Raw genomic sequence first — 14,148 nt, 5'->3', positions numbered from 1 at the left:
GAGGACTTGGCCCAAGGCTACCCTCATCCCTTGCCTGTGGCCCCTTCTTTCTCATGCTTCAGATTTCTCCCCTCTTTGTTCTGTCTCATTCTTTCTAATCCAGTCATGAAAGGTGTTCTGCTTTTAAAGTCTCATGGTATTACACTGGCCCACAGGGATAATCCTAGATGATCTAGAAGCTCTAAATACATAATCCTATCAGTGTAGTTCCTTTTGCTATGAAAGGCAGTTTATTCACAAATTCCAGAGATGAGTGTGTGGTATCTTAGGAGTTCCAGTTATCGCCTACCACACTATCCAAGGAATAAGACTTTATTCATTTATTCAAAACTTGCTTTTCGTGCCTCTACTAGACGACCTGGGAGGCATTGGATACTCTGTCATGTCTCTCTAGTGTGTGGTGATGGAGAACTTGACCTTGAGCAATTTTATTGAATCTTCTCTTGAGCCCACATTGCCCACAAGGGGAAGTGGCTGGAAGAGAACCGATGACATAAGATGGCTCAGCTTCAGTGTTCACAGATAGGGACTGGGTGTGACATGAGGGTTAGTGATATGGAAGTGCTTCTCTGGGAGTTTTCTTTCAAACAGAAAGAACCTGTGTGACAATTTGCAGGGCCTGTGGTATGAGCCGTGCTGGCAGGAAAGCAGACATGCACATGGGTTTTGTTGGATAGGAGCTTATGGTTTAGCTCTGGATGTGCCCCTGCATGCAGGTCAAGACTTTTCAGGACACTATCTTGTATGATCAAAGTCAAAGCCAAGCTTCGCAGCACAGGGAGCCTGAGAAAGGCACAGCCTCATGAGCCAGGGTCCCCCTATATGTGTCAGCAGCCAGGGGAGGGGAGGGTGGGGAAGGGAGCATCTGCGTGGAAGAAAACCAAGGTGCCAGGGTGGCTCGTCCCTTGATGGGCTGTGGGTAAAGGCTGCACTTCCTTATACATCCTTTCTCTGTGGTCGGTTATCTTTCTTCCTTGAAAAAGAAAATACAGAAGTTAGATCAAAATGCTAATGTTAAAACCTGGACAATACTAAATGCTGGCGGCTGTGGAGAACAGGAGCATTCTTCTTTGCTGGAGGGCATGCAGGGTGGGGCAGCTGCTGCAGAAGGCAGCATGTAGCCCCTTACACCAAACACACTGTCCACACATGACCCAGCTCTGTGAAATCCAATCAGAGCTGTTAAAAATGTCTGCCCCCCACAAAAACCTGCCCCAAGGGGTTTGCAACAGCGTGATTCATGATTGCTGACTGGGAAGCAGTCAAGTTGGCCTTCAGCAGTGAGTGGAGAAGTAAAGTGCGGTGCATCCAGAAATGGACTATTATTCAGTGTTGTGAAGAAACGAACTCTCAAGCCGTGGAAAGACGTGGAGACACTTAAATACCTATTACCATGTGACAGGCCCCACGCTGTGTGGTTGCAACTGTCCGACATTCCGGAAAAGCAAGGCTTGGAGGCAGCAAAATGACCAGTGCTTTCCAAGGGCCAGTAGGGGAGTGGGGAAGGGGCACAGCAGGAACGGGGGCGCAGAGAATTTTTAGGGCAAATTTTAGATCCACGTTTTAACTGCTCTGCACGTTACTGCATGGTGGAGAGGTGTCATTATGCATTTGCCAAAGCCCACAAAATGTACAAAACCAAGAGTGAGCCCTCATCTGGATTCGGATGTGGAGAGCAGGGGGTGAGGGGGAGAGAATGGACACTCTCTGTACCTTATACTCCACGGTGCTGTGAACCTAAAACTTTAACAAGAAATAAAAGTACTTTTAAAAATGTGATTTCTACTAGTTTTTGAGCTCCTGATTTACTCCAAACACAAATATAGGCTTTGGTGGGCATCTCTTGTAGTCACAGTCGCCCCATGTGATAGGGTCACCGTTGTTGTTCTACAGATGAAAACGTGCTGTTATTGTGAGAGGTCCTCAAGGCCACCTGCTGATAACTGAGCATCTGGGATTGGGAGCTTGCTTATCTGGCTCCAAAGCCCAGCCTCACTTCACTGAGCTATGCCAGGGCCCCAGGTAGGCTCCAGTGGAGGTTCTTTTGTAAATACAACAGAGTGCCTGTATTTAACAATAAGGGGACACTTGATAATGGTCACTGAATTTTCAAAGAGAAAAACTGACTTAGGAAGTAAAAACATAAAAATAAAAAGAACATAGCTGAGAAAACAAGAAATAAGGAAAACCAGGAAGCTGCTGGAAACTGCTCAAAGGCAGCCACACGCAGAGCTCCCAGCTCCCCCCGCACCCCCACCGCGGGCGGGGGAACGTCCCTTCAGAACACCTCTCCCATGGGGACAAGCTGGGTGCTGGGTGGCACACCAGCAGCCAGGCTGAGGGGAGTCCACACTTGGAGGATGGAACCAGCTCAGTGTGGAAGCACGCCCCACTCTTCAGACTTCTGCTAGAGAGCAGACCAAAGCCCAGAGCATTCCAAACCTCCCTAAGGGCAGAATAGAGTCCCTGGATGGACAGAAGGCAGGGTCAGTGAGCTTGCAGTTGGTGCAGTAGGAATGACCCAGCCTGGAGAACAGAAGATGAGACACAAGAGGGGCAGAACTAAGGGGGGGGGGAGGCAGCAAACCGTTCCTACTGACCACACTCCCATTTCTACATAAACACACAGTGTGCCTGCACAGAGTCCTCGGCCTTCGGGATGAGGACATTTGGCCCAGGGCCAGGGGGTCTGCTGTTCCTGTCCTCCGTGGTGTGTGGTTCATTCCTTCACCTTTTGTGACCCGTGTTTCTAGTGCCAGCCACTGTGTTAATTGCTGCATAAAGCAATAAAGTAGACACTCTTCTCGCCAGAACATGAACCGAGTGGTATAGAAGAGACGGAGGCCAAGGGCTGCTGGTCACTGTTTTCTGAGGTCCATTGGAGGAACCGTCTGGCCACTCCCCACCCCTTACCTTAGAGAACTGGGCAGGAATTGGCCGTGGGCCATCTCGGCTCCTTCCTCCCTCCTCTCTGGGGTCTGCCTGCACACCGCTCATCTTCTGTTCTAGGCATGGGTCTGCCAGCAGGACGAAGCACAGGCTGCCCAGTGAGGTCAGCACCTGGGAGGGTCAGCCTAACCTTGGGCGGCAATGTTTAGAAGCCAGTTTGGTGAAGACCTCAGCCAGGTTCACAGAAGTGCATGTCTATACTAACAGTTATGGTGTACAGTGTTCTGTGACTTACGGGTATCACAGTTTGGGGTGTTTTTCTTTTTATCTTTTTGCTATTACAAATAGCACTGCAATAAATAAATTTTCTTTTTGTTTGTTTATTTATTTATTTATTCGTTTGTTTATTTATTTATTTATTTTTGTACTAGGGATTGAATCCGGAGGTGCTTTACCAATGACCTACATCCCCAGCCCTTTTTATTTTTATTTTGAGGGCTTTGTTATGTTGCTTAGTGCCTTGCTAAATTGCTAAAGCTGTTCTTGAAAATGGGATCTTCCTGCCTCAACCTCCTGAGTTGCTGGGATTACAGGTGTGCTCTACTGCAATCTCTAATGAATAACACACACACACACACACACACACACACACACACACTTCTACATGGGTATTTCTAAACAATGAAATAGAATTGCTGGGTTAGTGGACAAAATTCTCTCAGATATGGACAAAACGGCTACCAGAACATAGGGTAAAAATTTTGCTTCCACTAAAATTTCACAAAATATTATCTCCTCATTTGAACTATTTGCTCAGTTTTATAAAACTTGTAGGATCTGTTTAGACTTCTCCATTCATCCATATCTCAATATTGTTAGTTGATGATAAATCCCTGGGGACTGTCAACTGTTTGGGCAGTTGCTGAAACAATTGCTGAAAAAATGTATTATTTTCTACTTTCTCTTATACTATCTCCTTAATGAGGTACAGGCAACACAAAGATAACCAGTTTTCCAATTTGAGATTTTTGAAATGTGGATGTTAAAACTAAACAAGGCTTATCATTAACCAGGCAGTGTTTTTCACATCCCGAGGGTGTGTTTGTGGAGGAGGAGGATAAGAACAGAAAGGCAGTCAAGAAGGAGAAGGCCATGTACTGTCGACCTGGCACATGTCTAAACAACTAGTCTGTTACCCTGTCTTCGAGTACTTTTTCTACATAACAATGGCAACTTGCACGGGTGCAGGCTGCAGAGTTATGGGACACTCGAGAGACCAGTGAGGCACAGGGCACAGTCTTTCTGCAAATGAAGAGACCAAGTATCAGGGGCACAAATATCTTCCCAGGATCACATTGCAAGTGGCAGAACAGGGACTTAAGGGTGGTTTACCTTTCATCTTAGATGGGCTGGAAAGACATAAGGCTCCCTGTCCTCTGCCTCCATTGGCATAGGAGTAAGCCAAGCACAGGGGGAACAGAAGCTGGGGGAGGGAGTTGGTCATGACTGTTTCCGCTCAGGTGTCTGCTCTTGAACCCTCTTGTGCTGTCTGCTAAGGACCTTCCCAAGGTCTCCTCAGAGTTGGTGTGGCCACATCCACACTGGACCTGCAGGGGAGCACTGACCCTTCCATACTTGGGTGTGAGGAATAAAAGGTCGAGAGCCAATTGTTAACAGTCTTCCTGGGGCCAGTTACTGGGCTAGACTCTTCACTGTTATCTCTTTAAGACTGAATTGATATCTTCATCCCACACAAGAGGAACCTGCCAAAACTACAGTAAGAACAGAATCAACAACACATGTCTTTCTCCTTCAAGGGGCAAAGACAAGTGGCAAACTCTTTTGCATTAAAAAAATCAAACTGTTGTGGTGTGAACTGATAAATAATCAATAAGAGTGTAAGTGATGGGTTATGGATTAGTAAAAAATATAGATTATGGATATAAGATTTTCATAAGTGAGATAAGAGAATTATAAAGCAAGAACTATCACAGACAGGCCTAAGACTCCATTTTGCTGCCTTCTACAGAAAACTGTTGCAAGAGCTGTTTCTGAGAGTCTGAAATGAAAGCTATTTTCTTATGAAAAAAATTCTTTTTGTACTTTGTACCCCACAGATTGTACCCCACTCAGGACACAGCGGTGGTCATGGGGAGCTACATCTTGGGTTTGAAAGCCCTCGTGGGTTTACATGACTTTGAAGTAGATTCTCGCTCGCCCTACTGACTCCCACCCAAATTCAGGATGCAACTGTCTAGCACCTGCTTGACCCAGGACTGTGGTCAACTGAACTGCAAAGCTAATGCTTTTTTGGCTTCTGTTTATCGCTTGCTTGCTGACTGGAAAATTCCAGTCTGCCTGCAGACCACAGGTCCCACTTATTAATGCTTTAATGGCTAGCTTACATGCTGATAAGCAAGTCACTGAGTTGTGGTTTTTGTCCTTATATTCTCCTTGAACGGACCAGGAAGCTGCTGTCCTCCCACAGAGCTTGAGTCTCTGCAGTGGGTCACAGTCCTTGGCCAGGTAAATAAAGCTCTCTTTTGATTTGAAATTTGGACTTAAGAGGCTTTCTGTGGCATTTCCCCATAACAAAAACAAAGCATTGGAAATGGTAAACAAAATATTAAACAAGATTCTACCATTTTAACACAACTTCTTTGTACATAATTTTTTCCCTAGGAGCACATATTTTTCTAGAAGTTGCAGTTAGGCTATATATAAATTTTATGTTTGGCTTTTAAAATTTAACATCTCTGGACCTGATGTGATGTGCCTATAATTCCAATTACCTGGGAGGTGGAGGCAGGAGGAGTGCAAGCTTGAGGCTAGTCTCAGCAATTTGATGAGACCCTGTCTCAAAATAAAAAGTAAAAAGAACTGGGGATATAGCTCAGTGATAAAGCACCCTTGGGTCCAATCCCCAGTACCAATAAACAAATAAGTAAATAAATAGGATTTAGTACCCCAATCGTCTGCCAGGTTCCTGTAGTCTTCCTCATGGGTTAGCAGTTGCACAGTAAATGGCTTCCTAATGGGCAGTTAGGTTGTTTCCAGAGTTCGGCTGCCTAAATCAAAGTTACGGTGTGTGCCTACAGTGTTTTTCTACTATTAGATTATTTCCTGAGGATAATTTCTTAAGAATCATACTGAATAAGAAGACTGTAAACACTTTTATAGCCCTGGCCACAGGGCACCACATCATGAGGCCAAAGGACTAGATGACTCCCAGTGACACACACAAGGAAGTGTCGATTTGGACATTTTCAAAGAAACCATGCAGTTGGGCACCGCTGGCAACTTGGTGAATTAGAAACCCCGAAAGACCCTCAAGCTAAGAGGACGCAATGCAAAAATCACCCACTTGAATAAAGAACTGAGCTGACAAGAACCTGAGGAATGGGAGATCCTCCAAGGAGTCCAAACCGACACCCCCGGAAAGCCACGGAGCTTCTTCCCCTGGGTCCCTGGAGCCAGCCCACAGGAGCGCTGGTGCTGTCGCCTCCTTCCTTCCAGGTGCATCACACTGGGCATGCACAGCTCTGCGCTTGGTCACAGGTAAGAGTGGGATCTGCCAGCTCTCCCCACTGCAAGGCACCCTGCGCCCTCTGGGATGAACAGCGCATCTGCAGGCTGACGCCTCGAGACTGTGACCACGCTGCTCCTCAACCACCTTTACCCCACGTGGCAGAGCCATTAATAACACAAGCCTAGCTGAAGACCACAGTGGTGACTGACTGTTCTAGGGGTCTGTCACACCTTCTGTATTTACTGTTTGGTGTTCTCTACTTCCCCTTTGGTGGCCTTATGGATTCTTTTTGTTGATTCATAACCCATTATTTGCAAGATTGTTTCTGCCACTCCAGGTCCCAGCCATGTGGCCAGCAAGGCTGACTGCAGGCTGCCTCATGTGTCCTTTGATGAGTTCTGTGAGTTTTCAAGTACTTGCTTGCTTTTGGCACAGCAAGAAATGCCAGGCTGTTTTGTTCTTGAACTGATGGAGACCAGAATGTTGTTTCTCTTCTAGTAGTGGAGAATGTATGTGGAGAGAAAGTTCCGGCAATAGTGTGCTCACTTATACTAGGATATCACGGAAACTAGGCCTCATCAGTGGGCAAAACCAGGGCAAATGCGTCTTTAAGCTATTGAATTATGTGGTGATGGCACTCATTGCCAAGACCATAGTTCTATCTTTCTTCTTCCACAGTGAGAATCTTAGTTCCCAGGAACATGGATGCATTTATTAATTTACCCCAGCCTATCATATACTCCCCCCACAAAAGTGCTATATCAATAGCATTAACAATAAAATCCAATTCAAGATATTTGTGCAATTCCTTCTGTCCTTAGAACCAATCCCCTGAGTGTGTTCCATTGGATTATTTGGATTATTTTCATTTGGATTATTTTCTCTCTTTTCTGAGTTTATGTTATCACTTTGATCCACTGTTAGGTTCAATTATAACTTTTGGTATTCAATTTTAGGGGTTGTCTTTTTTTCTTTTCTTTTTAACAAATTTATCCTTCTTATGCTTATTTTTATAAAAATAAGCATATTCATAAACATTTTTCTTTTTTCCTCTTTGTATATCCTCTTTGGCTTCTTTTCTTTTTTTTTGTACCTGGAATGGAACAGAGGGTGCTTAACCTTTTGAGCTACATCCTCAGTTCTATTTTATTTTTGTTTTAAGAGAGGGTCTCACTAAGATGCTGAGACTGGCCTCAAACTTGCAATCCTCCTGTCTCAGACTCCTGAGTTGCTGGAATTACAGGTGAGCACCACTGTACTGATTTTGCTTTTTAAAAAATAATCAATTAATTAATAATGGGGCCGAACAGCATTTTACTATATGGATATACCATAACTTATTCAATAGTCTCCTATTTTGCCCATGTAGGTTGTTCCCAATAGTTTGCCATTAAACATCAACTCACAGTGTAAGATGAACACCTTGTACACTTTTTAACCTGAGTACATCTTCATGACAGACTCCAGAACTGAGATTCCCAGGTCCTGTACTCTTTTTCCCAGGTCCTCTCCATACAGATGGCACTGCTGCACACCCACAGCCGTGGGGTATGAAGCCCAACACTCCCCACCAGCTTTACCGAGGTCTGCTGCCCAGATTTCCAGATACCACTCTGTGGCTTGTCCTCCGATCATCTCTAACCTCCTTCCATCCACTTGCCCTTACTTTTAAAATGTTTTTACTTTGCAAGGACTTTCTTTGGTTCTGTCCCTAGGAATGGCGCAGGCTAGGAGTCTATATTTGCCTTGACCTTTTATCTTTTATTTTTTTTTAAGAGAGAGAGAGAGAGAGAGAGAGAGAGAGAGAGAGAGAGAGAGAGAGAAAGAAAGAAAGAAAGAGAGAGAGAGAGAATTTTTTAAATATTTATTTTTCAGTTTTCGGTGGACACAACATCTTTGTATGTGGTGCTGAGGATCGAACCTGGGCCGCACACATGCCAGGCGAGCGCGCTACCACTTGAGCCACATCCCCAGCCCTTGACCTTTTATCTTGACAACATTTTAAGAAAAGTTATTTATTTGGATCTGTCTGTCCAAGAAAGGAATGTTTGGCTTCATATACATAAAACACTTAACTAATAATAACAGCTGTAAAAATGATTAGTTATGAAAAATTCAGAAAATATCATGTTGGACTTTGCAAAAACAGAGCCAAATTTATTTTAGGGACCCATATTCAGCAAAACAAATCTAAAAACAAGCTTTCCTTACCTTGAACTTTTACATGGTTCTGTACAAAAGGAAAAATGAGTGTCCAAATCAGCACCAAAGGTTGTAAGATTGGTGGAAAATAACAGGATGACATTGTACATTTCTGGTCATGTAGGTGGAAGGCTGAGAGAATCCTACTCTTGTAAAAATCTGTGTTCTGATTTTTTTACCCAAAGGATCATTTATTCTGGAGGAAAACCAATGTTTACAGAAGCATATTTTAGTGGTCTCTTGGCTTATAAAGACTTGGTATTTGCAGCTTTGACTATTGGATGAACATGAAATCTGGTAATTTGTAATTTGCAGAAACTGGAATTTAAATTCTAAGCATAGCCCACAGAAAGGAAACTTACAAGTTAGTTACAATGTCTCTTTGCTGGTGCATGAGCTACTTCTCTAGGGCGCTGTTGCCCTTAATTATAGATACATATTTTATAGAGAAGGGGTGGAAGCTATGCTTTTCCATTTAGATTGTTCTCAGTATTTTGCTATTAAATTATAGGATAATGAATAACCTCATGCACATGTGTCTTCATATTGTTAGGGACTTATCAGAGAACAATACTGGCAAATATGGAGCTAGACTGATAGGAGGTCCCTCCCTACTCTGCAGGGCTTTCCAGGGCTTTTTTTTTTTTTTTTTTAACATGTGGCATGTGACTCTTCAGAAGGGAGCTCTGCTGCACGATGTTTCCGAACTTTTTTGACCTTGGTACTTTTCACTGAGCACTTCTGGAAAGCAAGAGAGTATCGATCATATCTCAGAAGTCATCACTGTGGTGCCGTTTATACAACTGAGGATTCTGGAGGGGGTTTGGCATCCATGTCACAGGAATGCCACCTGTCCTTCCTGCCACCCTCCAGAAGTCAGGTCATTCTTCCCAGAGCCTCCAGCGGGGCGTGGCTTTACCACGGGCAGCACCCACTGCTTGTTCCCCCTCACTTCCTCCAGGGCTTGTTCCCAAGGGAAGACGCTCCATAAAGAGTCTTTATAAGCCAGAGTCTGCTTTAAGATGGAGGGGTTTACTATTTCCATTCTGGGGGTCCATCAAATTCCTAGATGCCTCTGACATAGCCAGCAGTGGTCATTGGTCTCCGAAAGGTGAAGTCTAACTGGAGAATCTCCAGTCTCCTCACCTGCTATGCTGAGTGACTAAGTCAGGTGCTTCTGACCCTCTCATCTGTCTGTACTTTTCTCTTTAAATCACAGCACTATGTAAACATGTGCCCTTTTTCCAGAGAACACCCTCTTCTGCACATGCAGAAACTGCAGCTCACACAGCCAGTCCTCTGTAGTACCAGAACGTTCTGTGGGTTTTGCAGAGGTGCGTGACTGCAATGGCGAGGCTTTGTCTCTGTTCTCCACAGTTGCCCAGCAATTCAGAGAGATAGACAACTTGGTCTACTGGACAAAGAAGACCCTGGGATTAGACTTTGATGCAACTTTCTGGATATTTCAGGGGGTAGGTGGCCCATTCCTCACGACTCTGCAGCTGCCTTATTGCTCCCGCGTATTTTGCAGCAGATCTTATGGCACACAGGGCTCCAAGTATGCTCTTCACTTCCCAGAGCCCATCAAGGCTCTCTAAGGAAGGGACGCATTCCAGTTACTAGGATCACAGAGCAAGACTCCCATGACAGCCACCGTAGCCAGGCTGACTGGAGGCATCTTTTCACGAGACATGGCAATAAAGCTGAACTTTTTGAAAAGGCATTGTTCATCTCTTCCTCTCTTCCTATCTGTAAGTAGCAGAGATGAAGCCTTGCTGGCCTGGGGACATTGCCCTCTGTATTCCCGTAACACTCCCCAGGGAAGGATATGTGGAATTTTGAACTCAGTTTGCTTTCCAAAATCAACATTGTTCAACATGCAAAGGAGCCTTTGAACATCATAGGCCAAGTAAGCTGACCCCCAGAGCAGGGAAGTTCTGCTTTGAACGTTAGCCCAAATCTTCTCTGGTCCCCTCTGGACCATGCGTGCCTGTAGCTCATCGTCAGATTCATCATTTCATCACCTTGGTGCTCTGCTCCATGGTAACAGTAGCTTTTCAAACAGTGACATTGACAAACCAGGTGGAAGGGGTGCACCTGGCCAGCCTGACTGCTGCCACTGATAGAAGCCGACTGCTTGTGGGTGAGGCAGCAGAGCCAGGGTGCTGGAGCAGGCCAGGTTTGCAGGCCAGGCACAATGTCCCCTCATCTATCTCTCAGCCTCATCAGAAAATAAGTCCATTTCTTCCTTTTCTGCTAGCACAGGCCAGTTTTGATAGAAAGTCATAACCTCCTAGAGTTGGTGGTCAGCCTCAATTTACACTTCTCATAAAATTCTTAGGTGTTTTAAAAAGTATCATTTTCATTCATTTGTTTTATCTGTGCATTATAATTGTACATAATGGTGGGAATCATTATGCCATGTGTATACATGCACACGCATAATTTGATCAGTCTCATTCCCCAGGACCTTCTCTCTCTCTTCCTCCCATGATCCTCTTGCTCTACACTATTGATGCTCCTTCTATTTTATTATTAGTATTTTAAATCCTGTTTCAAAATTATATAAAAGCTCTCCTCAATGTGGCCTGGTTGTACATGGACGAAGCATAACTTGGTAGATTCACTCCCCAGTACTCCCCCAGGCTCCACTTCCTCTACTCTGTTGGCCCCTGTATTCCCGTGAGGTCCTTAAGGAGGCTCTGCATGCTCTAAGCAGGACTTCCTCCTTGAGCAGATCTTCTGTCTGGACACATGACTGTCTCTGAGTCTGGGCACCACTTCAGTGCAGCTGTGTGCCCTGGAGATGCAGTCTGTGGGCTGACCACCTCTGGCTGTCCCCTGGACGAGGCTCTGGCTGCATGCCCCCTCACTCTTTATTCCTAAGTCCACCTCGGGGTGGCAGCGACAGCTTTCCCTCTGTGGTAGGGAGAAAGTAGGGAGAAGGAGCACCATGCTTTCCTCCCAGGATGCCATGGAGCCTGATGCCTGTGATGAGGATACAGGAGCAGGGGTCCCATCTCACGTGACTCCTTTCCCTCCTGCCATCAGCACATGGCTTTGACCATTTATGAAAAGCCAGGCTGGGTCAGGGGCTGGGGAAGAAGCAAATGCCCCTGAGAAGCCGGCGTCTTGATTCCCAAATCACCAGCACCCTTCAGTCTAACTAGGGCAACGGCGACTCTGGACAGAGGCGTGGAGAGGCGGGGTGCTGGACGGGCCTCCCGCCTATGTGGGCACTTGCTGGGCTGCTGGAGCCCGCTGCAGACACTGGGAGGCTGCGGAGTCAGGGTAGGGCAGCAAAGCCGCAGGTCTCTTAAAGCAGAGGCAGAGCGACAGGCAGGAGCACACGGGGTGGCACAGAGGAGTGGGTGTGGGTCCCAGTTCTGCCACCCACAGGCTACGCAATTTTTTTTTTTTTTTAATTTGCCATGGGTCAGCCAACTTCCACGTCCTGCCCCAGAATCTCTGAAATAGTAACTGTGTGTGGTTTGCAGCCATTGACTGTGTAGTAAGTCGTTCAGGGGATGATGGAAAACAAGCAGCCCACCATGACCCACACAGCGTACATGCAGATGCTGTCACCTCTGAACTCAAGCCCTGCTCTTCCTTGTGGAGCACTTCCTCTGGCCACAGGAGTCCATCTGGAATTAACCACCCCTGCAGGGCAACCCTGCCCCAGGACTGCTCTCTTGCCCCTGCTGGGGCATTCTGAGATTTTCTGCACTGTCCCCTAGAGTTCCCTGAGAGACTGACCCCTGGTTGCCCACAGGGTGACTTGATGATCAACTCACCTTCTGTTGAATTCCTTCCCTTCCTGGTCTCATCCTCTCACACCCCTGCACTGCTTATTGGGGTCACCTCCCAAGTACACAACTGGAAGCACTTCCGTGTCTTAGGATCTGCTTCACAAACTCCCAGCCGAGGACACTAAGCTTCAGAGCTGCGGTGAGGGAGTTCTTCTTTTTGTCACTATGACCATAAGGCCTGACAAGAAAAATGTAAAGGAAGAAAAGATTATTTTGGTTCCTGGTTTCAGAAGTCTCCGTCCATAGATAGCTGACTCCATTATTCTTGGCCCCAAGGTGAGGCCAAACATCAAGGGAAAAGAACATGGCGGAGGAAAGCGGCTCAGGACATGACTTCAAGGAAGCAGAGAGAGGACACCACTCACCAGGACAAAACAGTAACCCCAAAGGCACGATCCCAGTGACTCCCATCCTCCGGCCACACCCCATTTGTCTACAGTTACCTCTACTTTTAACCACTCACTATCTGGTCACAGCTCTCTTGATCTAATCATGTCATCTGGAAACCTTGCAGTCTCACACCTGTGCACTTGGGGGGACACCTCATCTCTAAACCATAACAGTTCTACAACATTTTCTCATATGAATACTAAGGGTCACTTCCCTGCTGAGGTTTGCATTAAACAGATATGAAGTGACCAAGAGGACACAAGCTTCAGAGTCACACAGATGTGGCTTTGAATTCCAGCTCTGCTATTTAATAACTGAAAAGTTCAGGTGAGTATTCACCCTGTCTAGGTGAATAACCAAGTTTCCTTCTCTGCAAAATGGGACTCATGTCTGCCTTTCACTTTGTAAAATTTGTATGAAGCAATGTACGTCAAGTGCTTGTCTTCAGAGGCACTATGTGTGGAGCATGACATGAACTGTTTTCTAAAAACTTCATAGCTAAGAAAAATAATGAAAACTTGGGGCTAGGAATACAGCTCAGTTGGTAGAGTGGTTGCTTCCCATGCACAAGGCCCTGAGTTCAATCCCCAGCACCACTAATAACAACAACAACAACAACTTTGTCTTAAAATAGTGGGCAGCAAAGCCGCAGGTCTCTTAAGGCATAACATTGTTATGTGGTAGCTTCACAGCCAGCAGGGCTGAGGTCCAGCACCCTTGGTTCCCAGATGGGGAATTTGAGACCTGATGAGGCAAAAGAATCTTGTTCCACGTTACAGAGCTAATTAGTGCAATTGAAATCTCTTGTGCTAAATCACTGCATTTAATATTCATTGTTATCAAGTTAATCTTGCTATTTCTAAATACTTACCTAATTAAGCTATCAATGATCAGTTTTTGTTAGCAAAATTTTTTTTTTAAAGAGAGAGTGAGAGAGTGAGAGAGAGAGAGAGAGAGAGAATTTTTAATATTTATTTTTCAGTTCTCGGCGGACACAACATCTTTGTTGGTATATGGTGCTGAGGATCGAACCCGGGTCGCACACATACCAGGCGAGCGCGCTACCACTTGAGCCACATCTCCAGCCCCTAGCAAACATTTTAATTAAAGTATGTTTCCACTTACAAAGGTTATTTCAATTTCTTTTTAAATTTTTTTTATTTATTTCAGTCATCAACTAGGGAGATCTAGAAAATTCAGGATGTTCTCCTACTTCACTTCTTTGAAATCACCTATTTTTACTTTGGGGGTAAAAGTACCTGTTTTCATCATCATTTGGTGTCCTTGTAGATCTATTTGGATTTTTTTCATTTTGTTTGTGAAAGAATA

General features: G+C 45.3%; 1 long non-coding RNA gene across 1 annotated transcript; it reads right to left on the bottom strand.

Moving 5' to 3' along the window:
- Positions 1 to 296: 296 nt before the first annotated feature.
- Positions 297 to 3,040, bottom strand: LOC144367004 (uncharacterized). Its single transcript, XR_013426217.1, has 2 exons — positions 2,914 to 3,040; positions 297 to 973 (listed from the first exon to the last, which is right to left on the bottom strand). It is a non-coding gene; the product is annotated as an uncharacterized LOC144367004 (long non-coding RNA).
- Between the last annotated feature and the right edge of the window lie 11,108 nt (positions 3,041 to 14,148).

Source organism: Ictidomys tridecemlineatus, chromosome 10 (genome assembly GCF_052094955.1).
Source record: "Ictidomys tridecemlineatus isolate mIctTri1 chromosome 10, mIctTri1.hap1, whole genome shotgun sequence".
In the NCBI taxonomy this organism is placed as follows: Eukaryota; Metazoa; Chordata; class Mammalia; order Rodentia; family Sciuridae; genus Ictidomys; species Ictidomys tridecemlineatus.
This window is presented reverse-complemented; position numbering and strand designations above follow the sequence as displayed.